The sequence below is a fragment of the Petaurus breviceps genome, unplaced genomic scaffold (assembly GCF_028583685.1).
Source record: "Petaurus breviceps papuanus isolate PSGF00001 unplaced genomic scaffold, PetGlider_PUasm1.0 454, whole genome shotgun sequence".
NCBI classification, from domain to species: domain Eukaryota; kingdom Metazoa; phylum Chordata; class Mammalia; order Diprotodontia; family Petauridae; genus Petaurus; species Petaurus breviceps.
In genome coordinates, this window is record NW_027186342.1 from 2,619,372 (window position 1) to 2,631,662 (window position 12,291).

The 12,291-nt window shown below is 43.6% G+C and overlaps 2 long non-coding RNA genes across 2 annotated transcripts in view; one reads left to right on the forward strand and one right to left on the reverse strand.

Annotated features, from left to right (window-relative positions):
* LOC138171669 (uncharacterized) overlaps positions 1-12,291 on the forward strand; it is a 201,875-nt gene that overhangs the window by 130,095 nt on the left and 59,489 nt on the right. The window lies entirely within an intron of this gene.
* LOC138171667 (uncharacterized) overlaps positions 8,064-12,291 on the reverse strand; it is a 132,963-nt gene continuing 128,735 nt past the window's right edge. The window contains exon 3 of the long non-coding RNA XR_011170934.1: positions 8,064-8,396. This is a non-coding gene — a long non-coding RNA (uncharacterized lncRNA). The remainder of the gene's footprint in view (positions 8,397-12,291) is intronic.

Genomic DNA, 12,291 nt, shown 5'->3' on the forward strand with positions numbered 1-12,291 from the left:
TCTCTCTCTCTCTCTCTCTCTCTCTCTCTCTCTCTCTCTCTCTCTCTGTCTGTCTGTCTGTCTGTCTGTCTGTCTGTCTGTCTCTCTCTCTCTCTCTCTCTTTCCCCCTCCCTCCTTCCCCTTCACACCCCCCCATATCAGATCTTTGAGGGGAACCTATACTTTGTTCCCTTCTCTGGAGATGAAAAGAGTGAGCTAACCATATCGTGATCTCCATCACTCCACCTGGTGCCTCTCATCCTATTATATCTACACATCTCAATGCTGTCATTGTTTTTCCTTCTGCTCAAAGAGGACCAAAATGACATTACCATGTTGGGGTCAATGTATAGTGTGTCTGACCATGGTGGATCAAACTTATGTGAGCTTGGAAGGCTCTATCACAAGTCAGGTATGACGTCTCAGTACAACATTCTGAATTCCCTCCATTCAGAGGGAGGGACTCCTGAAGTCTCATTGGTTTCTTATGATTCTTCAACATGTAACTTGGAATGTCCAATCCCAGGAAATCTCCTCTGCTCCTGGTTCTCTTACACAAGATGTGTTCTTTCTTACTTCTGAACATCAAAGATTGAGCTCCCCTGCCTAGGAGTTCTTTCCTTTACCATCTGCCAACTCACATCCATCTTCTTCAAACCCTTCCTTTTCTAGGAAGTATTCAGTCATTAAATCTGCAAGGTTCTGATTCTACTGTTACTTCACATTACTTTTATTTTGTGGTTGTTCAGTCATTTCCTTTTCCAGTTCATTTTACAGATGAGGAAACAGAGGCAAATAGGGTTAAGTGACTTGCCCAGGGTCACACAGCTAGTAAAAGTCTGAGGCTGGATTTGAACTCAGGAAGATGAGTCTTGCTGACTTCAGGCCTGGCACTCTATCCACTGCACCACCTACCTGCCCCAAACATTCCTAGAAAATATTTAATTGGCATTTGTTGATAGGAATCATGGGAGAGATTGGTGCTGTGCTAATTCACTGGATAAGGATCAGAGGACCAAGTTTCCATTTTTAAGTTTATCACTTACTAGTAATGTTGACCTTGGATGAATTATGAAAAATTTCTGGCCTCAGTTTCCTCATTTGCAAAACAAGGCTGTTGGATTCAAGCATCTCTAAGGTCCTTTTCAGTTTTCCATTCTATAACTGCATCCTATCTTCCCAACTAGCTTGTATAACCCTGGGCTGTTGTTCTCAGGCAACTTCCTAGGATTTTTCAATAAAAGATGGGTCATGAACTACTTAAGTATTCTCCAGGCTCATAAAATCACTTTATGAGAATATAGGAGAAAAGATACTTAAAAATTCCTGATTAGTTAATATTAATTCAAATCTTAAACTGCTAAAAGAGATAGACATGACCATCCTCAGAGGCTGAGGGGGAATCCAGACTCAGAAACTTACAAATTTTAGCTGTATGACTCTGGGAAAGTCACTTAACCGCTGTCTGCTTCTGTCTCCTCAACTGTAAAATGGAGATAACAGCACCCAGTCTTGTTGTGAGGATCAAAAGTGCTATGTAAATGTTTATTCCCTTCTCTTCCTCCTTTAAGGGGAATAGGGACTGAATTTATGAATTCTGCATGCCCTCCGACATCAAATATTTTCCCTTTTTTTCCCCCGTTTTAGCCAATCTGATAAGTGTGAGGTGGTACCTCAGAGTTGTTTGAATTTGCTTTTCTCTGATCAATAGTGATTTAGAGCATTTTTTCATATGAATATATAGCTTTGATTTCTTTGTCTGAAAACTGCCTCAAATAGGCCTTTCTTTAATCCAGCATTGATTGACTGACTTGGGCTCAACTAGAGATCCATTTGGTATGAGGAAAGTCCTCCAATGCAATTCAACACTTTCTTGTCAATTTACAGCCTTAGCGAATTGCCTGGGGGGAAAATTATCTACTTAACCTAGGATTCATCATAAGACACCTTTAAACAGCAGGACCCCTGGAGTGTCTAAGCTAGAATTCCATTTTCATTTGTTTATTTCAGGAGCACATCATTTAAAGGAAATACCTCTAAGAAACCCCAAGACAAAGAGCAAGGATTATTTTTGATTCTTTGTCATTCTTCCCTATACAGAATTTTGCCCTCCTTTTTTTTTTATATACCTATCCCATTAAAAAAAAAGTTTTGAGTTCTGAGTTCTATCCCTCCCTGAGATGGTAAGCAATCAGATAGTAAGACATTTCCATATTAGTCATTTTGTATAAGAAGACTGGAATAAAAGAAAAAAAAAATGAAAGTGAAGAATAGCATGTTTCAGTTTGTATTAAATCAATATCAGTTCTTTCTCTGGAAGCAGATAGTATGTTTTATCATTAGTCCTTTGGGATTGTCTTGGATCATTTTATTGCTGAGAATAGCTAAATCATTCACTTTTGAACAATATTGCTGTTACTGTGCAAAGTGTTCTCCTTTGCACAGTATGCATCAGTTCATATAAGTCTTTTCTTGGTTTTTCTGAAATCATCCTGTTTGTCATTTCTTATAGCACAATAATATTCCATTACTATCACATACCACAGCTAATTTAGCCATTCCCCCAATTGATGGGCATCCCTTCAGTTTACAATTCTTTGCCACTACAAAAAGAGTTGCTATATTTTTGTACAAATGTGTCCTTTCCCTTTTTTATGATCTTTTTGGGATATAGACCTAGCACTGGATCAAAAAGTATGCACAGGTGTATAGTACTTTGGGCATAGTTTCAAATTACTCTCCAGAATGGCTGGATCAGTTCACAACTCTTCCAACAATGCATTAGTGTCCCAGTTTTCCTGCATGCCCTCCGACATCAAATATTTTCCCTTTTTTTCCCCCGTTTTAGCCAATCTGATAAGTGTGAGGTGGTACCTCAGAGTTGTTTGAATTTGCTTTTCTCTGATCAATAGTGATTTAGAGCATTTTTTCATATGAATATATAGCTTTGATTTCTTTGTCTGAAAACTGCCTCAAACAGGCCTTTCTTTAATCCAGCATTGATTGACTGACTTGGGCTCAACTAGAGATCCATTGGGGTACCTCTAGTTATCTTAGATAGAAAGGAATGGGGGAGGGAGTTTTGAATGGGGGCTCTCCTGGAAGGCCTACCTCAGGAAGGAGACAGAAAAAAGAGCTAAGTAAGCACCTAGGAACATATATCCCTAAAGGACCTTAGAAATCATCTAATACAAACTTTTCATTTGATAAATGAGGAAATGGGCTCAGAAAGTGAGAGTGACTTGCCTGAGGTCACACAGTCAGTTGGGGACAGCGCTGGTAGTTGAACTCAGGTCTCCAGTCTTCCTTCTTCAACGTTCTTTGCAGCTGGTGCCATGTTGGCAGCTGGGGGTGGAGGAAGCAGAGAGAGTGAGGAAAGGGAGGGGAACAAGGAGGCTGGGCCCGGGCCAGCGGTTGCCCCCAAGGGAGTCCTCAGCACAAGCTGCCGGACGTTGATCCGTCCTTCCCGCCTGACTGATGAGTCTGCCCGGCTTGCACAAGCTGTCAAGCCAGGAGCTTTGCCAAGGCAGAAACAGTGAAGCTACTGTGTATGTGTGTACCCTCGGCCTCCAGCCTGGGACTCACGGGCCAGAGCCAGGAGAGGCAGGAGGGGGTGATGGAGAAAGCAGACGGAGTCTCGGGACCCCAAACCACAGAAGCTGGGCCACGGGAAGAGCTCGAAAGCGTCCCCACCCCCCTCTCTCCCTCCCCAGTGGCCATAGAAATGGCAACAGACGTTGATGGTGATGGAGGAGGGGACAGATGGGAATGGGTACGCGTTGGGGGACGGTTTGGGGGTGAGCTCCACAGCAGTGTGGTTCAAAACGTACCCCCCCATCAACTCGAAGTTGCATCTCATTTGCATTCATTCATTTGCACGCTATTTGTTTGATGGTCAGATACACGGACCACCTTCCCTGCCCCCCATCCCTACCCCAATCCAGCCTTAGGGACGGCCCTGCCTGCAAAAAACCGCCGGGTTGAACTCCAAGTCAGACTCGGAAGGCTTTCTGTTCCCAGCAAGCCAACCAGGAGGCTTCCCAAAGCCTGGGATCTGCATGGAAAAGACCGACAAGGGCTACTTTTGCGTCCCATCGGGTCGCCAGATCACCCCAGTCTGGTTCGGACCCTACCGGCAGCCGCAGTCGCTTCCCCCCTCAGCTTTAATTAAAACCTGCGAGATGGAGAGCCTGGCGCGGACGGCCCGGTTTTATTTGCAGCATCTTTCATGCTGCTGACGATCGTAAAGGGCTTTAATATTGAAATATGGGCCATTTTCCCAGCTCCAGCCCTTGCCGCGAGCTCCCCACACCCCCACACCCAGCCACCTCGGGCTTGATGAAGGAGCCCCTGCAAATCCATTAATAGGAGATAATTGAAAACTCCGGGGTAATATTTAAGACAGCGGGCCCTCGCTGGTGGCGGAGGGGTTTGTCTGCATTTGGCGGGCGGGCACCCCAGACTCGGATGATTCCGCCTTGCCCGCAGCCCCATCCATCATCCTGTGCTTGTGATGCCGCCGCTGCCGCCTAGGCCGGGGGCTCCAGCTCAGCTACCGCCTCCTGTCCGTCCGGGAACAGCTCCTTCCCTTCGCCCTATTCGGCTTCTGCCATCTCGGCCTCCCCATCCCTCTTACACAAGGGCCCTGCAGGGCTACTTCCTGCCCTTCCGAAGAGGATGGGCTGTCTTCTCTAAACTGCAGTGGGAAGGCCCGAGGTTAGACAGTGAGTGGGACTTCCAGATACTCTCCAATTCTGGGAAGTATGGTGTCCATGTTCTTAGAGGACTGAGACAAGGCGATTTAGGTATAATCTAGGAAGAGCTGGGATGAGTGAAGGCCAGGTTGGGGTGGCACTGGAAAACAAGGCCAGGTGCTTGAAAGGTCACAGGGGAAGGAGGGGCAAGAGCTCTGATGAGATAGAGAACAAGGACGGGGGCCCTAGAGGGCACTGGGAAAGAGTCTAAAAGTTTTTGGGGAAACCCTGTAGGGAGAGGGGGAACGTGGAGAACCGTGTTTCTACTGTCACAAAAAGTCACCTCTCCTCCAGGACTAAAGTAATAGCCTCCCTCCTAACTAGACTCCCTTTCCTCTTTTCTCTAATCCTTCCTACACAGCTGTCAAAGTGATTTTCCTAAGGCACCAGCATGATCATGTCCCCTCCCCTACTTAATAAACTCTAGAGACTCCTTATTCCCTCTAGGTAATGTTTGTTTTTTGAATCTCCTCACAACCTGGCTGCAACCTACCGTGGCAGACTCATTATACATTACTCCTTTTCCATCGCTAATGGCTGGGCCAAAATGGCCTCCTTGTTGCTTCTCACCAGAGACACTCTGTCTCCTCTCTGCGCCTTTGCACAGATTGTTTCCACACCTGGAATGCATTTCCTTCTTACCTCCACCTCTTCGAACCCCTCAAGTTTCCCTCAAAGCTCAGCCCGTGTTACCTCTTACACAGGCCTTTCCTCACTCTGGTGTTTCCTTCCCCTCCTCCCAAATTATCTTTTTACTGCATGTATAGGTATATATGTCTCCCCTGATAGAAAGTAAATTCCTGAAGAAGATACTGTTTCTTTTTTGCCTTTGTATCCCCACACCTAATACAGTGCCTGCCACATAAGTAGGCATATTAATAAGTGATTGAGATCAGTTGGTTGGTACCAGTCAAGGATTGGGGAATTTGTGTGTACTTTCCAAGAAACTTTTATATACAGAATGGAAAGGAGATATTATGATGTAGGCTAATCTCCCAGGTTAAAGAGCCTCTTCTCTCTCTCCCTCCCTCCCTCCCCCTCTCCCTCCCTCTCCCTCTCTTTCTCCCCCTCCCTCCTTCCCTCCCTCCCTCCCTCTCTCTCTCTCTCTCTTTGCTTCTCCTTCCCCCACCCCCACCCCCCATATTCTTTTATGACTTCCCTGCTTATTCCCTAGCACTCCCAACAATCAATATTTGGTTCTGGTGAATTTGCTCTTGGTATCTGTTGCTATTCTAGCTCTTGGAAACTTTGGCCTGAAGCTTTGGGGGTCTTACAGAAAGTAAAGTGTTTTGTTTAATTTTTTATTTTGCTTCAAATTGGAGCTTTCTGGATCACTGCTTGTGCCTGGCTTTGGTGGAGTTAAAGAACAGATACAGCAGCTGGGGAAACCTTTGATTCAAGAACACTTACGGGGCGGCTAGGTGGCAAAGTGAATAGACCACTGGCCCTGGAGTCAGGAGGACCTGAGTTCAAATCTGGCCTCAGACACTTAACACAAAAACTTGTGTGACCTTGGGCAAGTCACTTAACCCCAATTGCCCTCCAAAAAGCAAAAAAAAAAAAAAAAGATACTTAGGTACAACTTTGATGAATCCCTGAAGGAGCTCTAAACACTTTAGTTCCTTCACCCATGTCATAGAAGCACCCTGGACCGTGAATGACTCCATTTTGAATTTGTAACAAGCATGCTCACTTCAAGCATGTCTATGTTAAATAACTTGGCTGTAAGTTCTGATAACCAGAATCCTTGTGGTGAGTATGTGTTCTTACCTTGACTAGGTAAGGTCAGGAAGGCCAAATCTGTTTATCATGTTAAATCACCTTGTCAATCACCTTGAAGTGTGATATCAATATTTTAGAGCGTTGGTACAAATGACTTTGGCCAACACTTCTATCAGCCAAAAGCTGACTGGTCAAATTCCTCTTACAAGAAAGCTCAAGTTCCCATTTCTGAATCATGCCAGGATGGCCAGGTGCTTTAGTGGAGACCAAGTCTAAACAGGAGTCAGGAAAGCATGAATAGACAATGGTCCAAGATTTGAGAAGAAGTCACATCAGGAACACCTAGCTTCCTGGAGCTCCATCCTGAGCAAAGACTGGATCATGTGGAGTTCTTTCCACACCCACTTGATCTTTGCTTCTGCTCAGACGATTCTCATTTCTAAATTGGTAGAGGTGATAAGATTGTTTTGGGTGGCTTGAATGAGATTTTGGCCTGGGCACTGTACATCTCAGGGAACTTGGATGATTTCCACTGTGTGATGTGGGAATCAGAGTGAGTATTTTCCCTTTCTCTATTAAGTAATTGATTGAAGTGACGGAGACTATATATGTTTATTGAAGTAAATAAAAGCAATTTTATTGACCAAATCATTCAGTAAGGAGGATATGTTCTAGATTTTGGCTGCTCTCTTTTCATATAATGCCTTTGGGATTTGTATTCAAGAAGATAATAAAAGAATCCCAATTGAGATATTTCCCCTACCCCACCATGACCATCATCCCCAACAATTCAAGAAGTAAAGGAAAAATGGGCATTTGGGAGCTGTTTTCTCTTAAGTACATCTCCCTGATTTCTTCCCATGACTTTTCCCAGCCCACTGAATTATTCAGAATTTGAGATGACACAGTTGTCAGGGATTGGAGTGGGGAGGTCAGAGTTTTGTCAAAAGATGCCATCTTTTCTTCTATCAGGCTACCTGCAGAAGTATCTGTGGGCATTTAGATGTAGGAAGCTTTGGCCACTTCTCTGCCTTTTTTTTTTTCAAAACACACTCTGAAATCTGTCAACTCTTTTAGGAAGACTTCTCTCACTACTCCAGTCAGAAGTGATCCATCATTACCTTGAACTCAATTCAATAACAACTTACATTTACCTACTAAGTGCAGGCCACTGGGAAGAACCTACTCTTAAGGAATTTATAATCTGCTTGGGGAGCCAGGCTTAGATGGGTAAGAAGAGGAGAAATCACAAAAATCATATATATGGATACCTACATTATAGCTTGGTGCTTAGAGTCCTATGCAATCTGACTCTCTTCTATCTTTCTAATCATTTTCCCATTATCTCCCCTCACAAATTCTCCTGTAACAACAGAAACTACGGCTGAGCCCAAGGATTCCTTTTCTACCATCAGCTCTTCTGTCCATGACTGTGGCCCTAACTGGGTTCAGTCCTGGAGAGCCTGACCTTTAATTAGAGAAGCTCCCTTTCCTTAAACTCTTTAGCTCATTGGGATGAATTATTCAAATTATTTAAAGCCTGGTTTGGGGCTCATGTCTAGGTCTACTTAAAAGGGGAGTATAAAGGTATTCAATATACAACATGAATAAGGTATAGGACAGGTATTTATTTTCTGCACACAAAAGAAAGGCCAAAAAGTACATATTTGGGGAAAAAAACAACAAATTTAAAACAAGATTCAGTAGCTTAACTTATAATTACTATTACATTTTCCTGGAAGATTGATTCTTATACCTAATGTGAAACAAATTGCAGAACTGTTAATTAAGCAGTTTCCATTTCATCTTGCCTCTGTACAGTCTCCTGTAAAGTCTTCTAATAAGCCAGGCCAGAGGCTCGGGTTGGTTCTTCCTCTTGTCAGTTCCACTCATTGGACTTGGGACCTCTTGAATTCACAATGTCATCTCAAACTCAGAAACCTGTTCAGGAAAAGAAACATAAAATGGAAAAGGCTATTGGAGCCCTGGTACAAGTTTACTTTGATTACATGATCCAAATAGGAATTTGGAGTTTTGTGGCAGTTAGGTAGTACAGTGGGTATGCTGGGCCTGGGGTCAGGAAGACTCATCTTCCTGAGTTCAAATCTGACCTTAGACACTAGTTGTGTGACCTTGGGCATCACTTAACCCTGTTTGCCTCACTTTCCTCATCTGTAAAATAAGCTGGAGAAGGAAATGGCAAACCATTCTAGTATCTTTGCCAAGAAAACCCCAAGTGGGTTCACAAAGAGCCGGACATGACTAAAAACAACTTAACAACAACATTCCTCACTTTGAAATTAGGTGTCAAAGAGCAGGGCTTGCCACATAAAAGAGTCTAAGCAGGCTGGAAGCTGTCTCTTTAACCGAAGCAGCACCCCACCCAATTGGCATGCTTATGGGTGGAGGCCCAAAGGATTATTCAGGGTTTGCCACATTTTATCAAAACACCAGGTCAGTGGTTGTCAAAAGCAACCATGGAATTCTATGGAGAATTTTGTCATCTCTGACTCACCCAATGCTGAGTCACTCATATGGCTGGCATGGAATAGGAGAAGCAACTTTTGCACATATTTCATGGAATGGCCCTCTTTATACTCTATATAGTATAGTACACACTATTTCATTCCCCTTGCTTTGGAAAAAGTGGCTCTCTTAGAGCGCTGGCCCTGCAGTCAGGAGTATCTGAGTTCAAATCCAACCTCAGACACTTAACACTTACTAGCTGTGTGAGCTTGGGCAAGTCACTTAACCCCAATTGCCCTGCCTTCCACCCTCCAAAAAAAAAGACAAAAAACAAAGAAAGAAAAAGAAAAAAGTGGTTCTCCATGCCTGGAATGTCTGCCTTCTTCTCCTCTGCCTCCTCAGTATGATCAAAGCACAGCTTGGATGCCACCTCCTATACAGTCTTCCATGTACCCTTTCCTGATTCCCTATCTAGCTATTAGTTCACTTTCCTTCTCAAAATAACCTTGTATTTACTTATCTAAGTGTCACAGCTTCCCCCCATTTCTCTTTTTCTCTCTCTTCCCCCCAAATGGGGATCCGAAATCCTTGAGGGAAAGGATCTGGGATGGTTTCATTTCTACCTTTCTATCATCAGCATCTTGAACATATGAGTAGCAAATGTGTTGAAACGACACAAGGCAAAGGAAGGTAAATACAGAGAAGAAATCCAAGAGAAGCACTATGGGAAATCTGAGGAGGGAGAGGCTACCTTTACCTGCCAGACCAAAGGAGACTTCACGGAGGAGTTTGGCCTTTTTGGTGTCGCAAAAAAACAAACAAACAAAAAACCACTGGGTTTGAGGGGAAAGGAACTGGGTTCAGGATCTGACTCTTCCGCTAATTATCAGTGTGATCTTAGGCAAATGACTTCTCTCTAGGCCTCGGTTTTTACAGAAAGAAAAGATCGGACTAAGACAATTTCTGAGGTCCTTTCCAGCTCTCAATATATTGTCTGATGGGGCAAGAAGGAGTGTAGATTCTTTCAACTAGATTATTGCCCTAGTCACCTGTGAATCTCTCATAGATCGACTTGCATAGATGGACTTGTCATTTAAAGTTCACATAGTACTTTGGAAATGAAAGTCTCAGGACCCAGGCTGACCCTGCCACTGGACTTTAGAGTTCTGCAGTATCAGGGATACACAATTCCCTGTGGGAAAAGCAGGGATACACAATCATATGATTGGTAATAGGGTGTTTGGCCTCAACAGAACTCACTATCGCCCAAATCTCCACTGCTCGACAACAGGAACTCCTCCCCCCACCCTCCCTCTTACCTATTGTCATCCACAAGCTCTTGAATCTGTCCAGCCCCCCAAAAGTCTGCCCTTTTACCCCTGTTACCTCAATATGGCAGTAATCTGGGCCTGCCCGCCCACCCTGAAGAGGTCTGCACTGTGTCCCAATTCCTGCCATGAGATGCCAAATAGCTTCCAGATGGGAAACTCTTCTAGGATGGGAGCCATGAGAAACTGTAGCATCAGCCATCTGAAGAGTGAGGAAGGGGCAGCACATTCCCTTTTCCTCAACCAACTCTGAGGTGCCTATCTGCCATACAGAATCTCCTCCTAAACAATGATTGGGTCAGGACTGGGTTGGAATAGGTGTGGCCAATGGTAGGTTGACTCCTAGCTGTTCTTAGGTCATAGAATCCTAGGATTTCAAGCTAAGAAACTTGAAAGATCATCTCATCCCATACTGTCACTTTACAGGTGATGAAATCAATCGATAAACATTTATTAAGTATGATGTACAGGCATTGTGCCAGATATTGGGGGTATACATAGGAAGAAGGAAACAATTCCTACTCACAAGCTTGTGCTCTGATATAAAGCACATAGCGTTAGAATAATTGCTAAACTAAAAGGCACAAAGGGCAGATTTAAACCTTGACTCCAAAGCCCCATGCTACCTTCAGTGATAAGGCCATCTCTTCTCTCTCTCCTCTGGGATTCTTTTTATGAGACTGGAGGATCTCTAAGGAATCTGTCTTTTTCTTTTTCCTAATACTAAAAGCTTCCCCTCCTTTGGCTGTGCTGAGGTTTAGTTCACATTTGAGGACAGCTTGCTATGACAGAGCTCAGTGAACTGTGCCAATTAAAATTTAGCAAACATTTATTAAACATTATCTCCTTCCTGCAGGCAAGACACTGCTAGGTGCTGCCCCTGGGATATAAAGTTGACCGAGACCTGGTCTCTGCCCTCAATGAGCCAACTAGGAGAGGCAATTACACAAATATATATATATATATAATGTAAATTAGAAAATGCTAAGTGCTTGGGAAGTACATAGTGAGTGTGATGGGGCTTCATAGGAGAAGAGAAACCTGAGTGAGGTCTCTAAGGATGGGTAGGATTTTAATAGCCAAAGGTGGGGTAGGGAGGGGTCAATCTAGGCAGAAGGAATGGTGTGAGAAAGGCTCCCAAAGCAGGAAAGTCTGGAGTACATACAAGGGATGGCAAATAATCCATGGTGACTCATATATGGAGTACATGAAGAAGAAAGGTGGGAAATGAGGCCAGGGCCAGACTGTAATATTAACAGCAGACTTTTTATAGTGCTTTATGGTTTGCAAAGTGATTTCTTTATAACAACCCTGTAAAGTAGGTAGTAGGTATAGAATCCTCGTGGACTTTAAAGGAAGGAAGGTAGTTTATTTGTTTGTTTGGACATAGATGAATGCAAGTCAGTAAGCTCTTTGCAACTTGGAACCTTATAGAATTATCTGGAGCCCTGAGAGTTTAAGTGACTTTGTATGAAAGAGTCACACAATAATTATATGTCAGAGGAACCCAGTTTTCCTGACTTCACAGTTGGCCCTCTACATCTGCTACAAAGAATCTGAGTGGTCCAATGGGCAACACATGGTTAGCACAAGTGGATTATGACATATGTCCATTGATAACATACATTCAAGAAATGGTGTGATCAATATCACTTAGGGCATGTATGATTTGAAAAGGAGGCAGTCTGGTCATGTGGCAAGTACTAGGGATAAAAGATGGAAAGACAGCTCAAGGGCTGGACTGGTACCCATGAAATATATGAGAAAGACTCTAGCCTGCTGGGTTCTTTGTTTCTAGGAGAACATGGGAAATGGTGGCACAAGGATGAGAAGGTATGGATAGGCTGTGATCTGAATTGATGGAAAGAATGTCCATATCAGTGACATCACAGATGAAACACAATTTAAACATAAAGAAAACGGAGACTCAGAAATGCCTTGCCCATGGTCCTTTATACCACCATCAGACATCTTAGATCTCTGTCATTCCTCTTCAGTGACTCCTTGTGGCTTATTCAATAAAGTTTTAAACTCCTTAATCT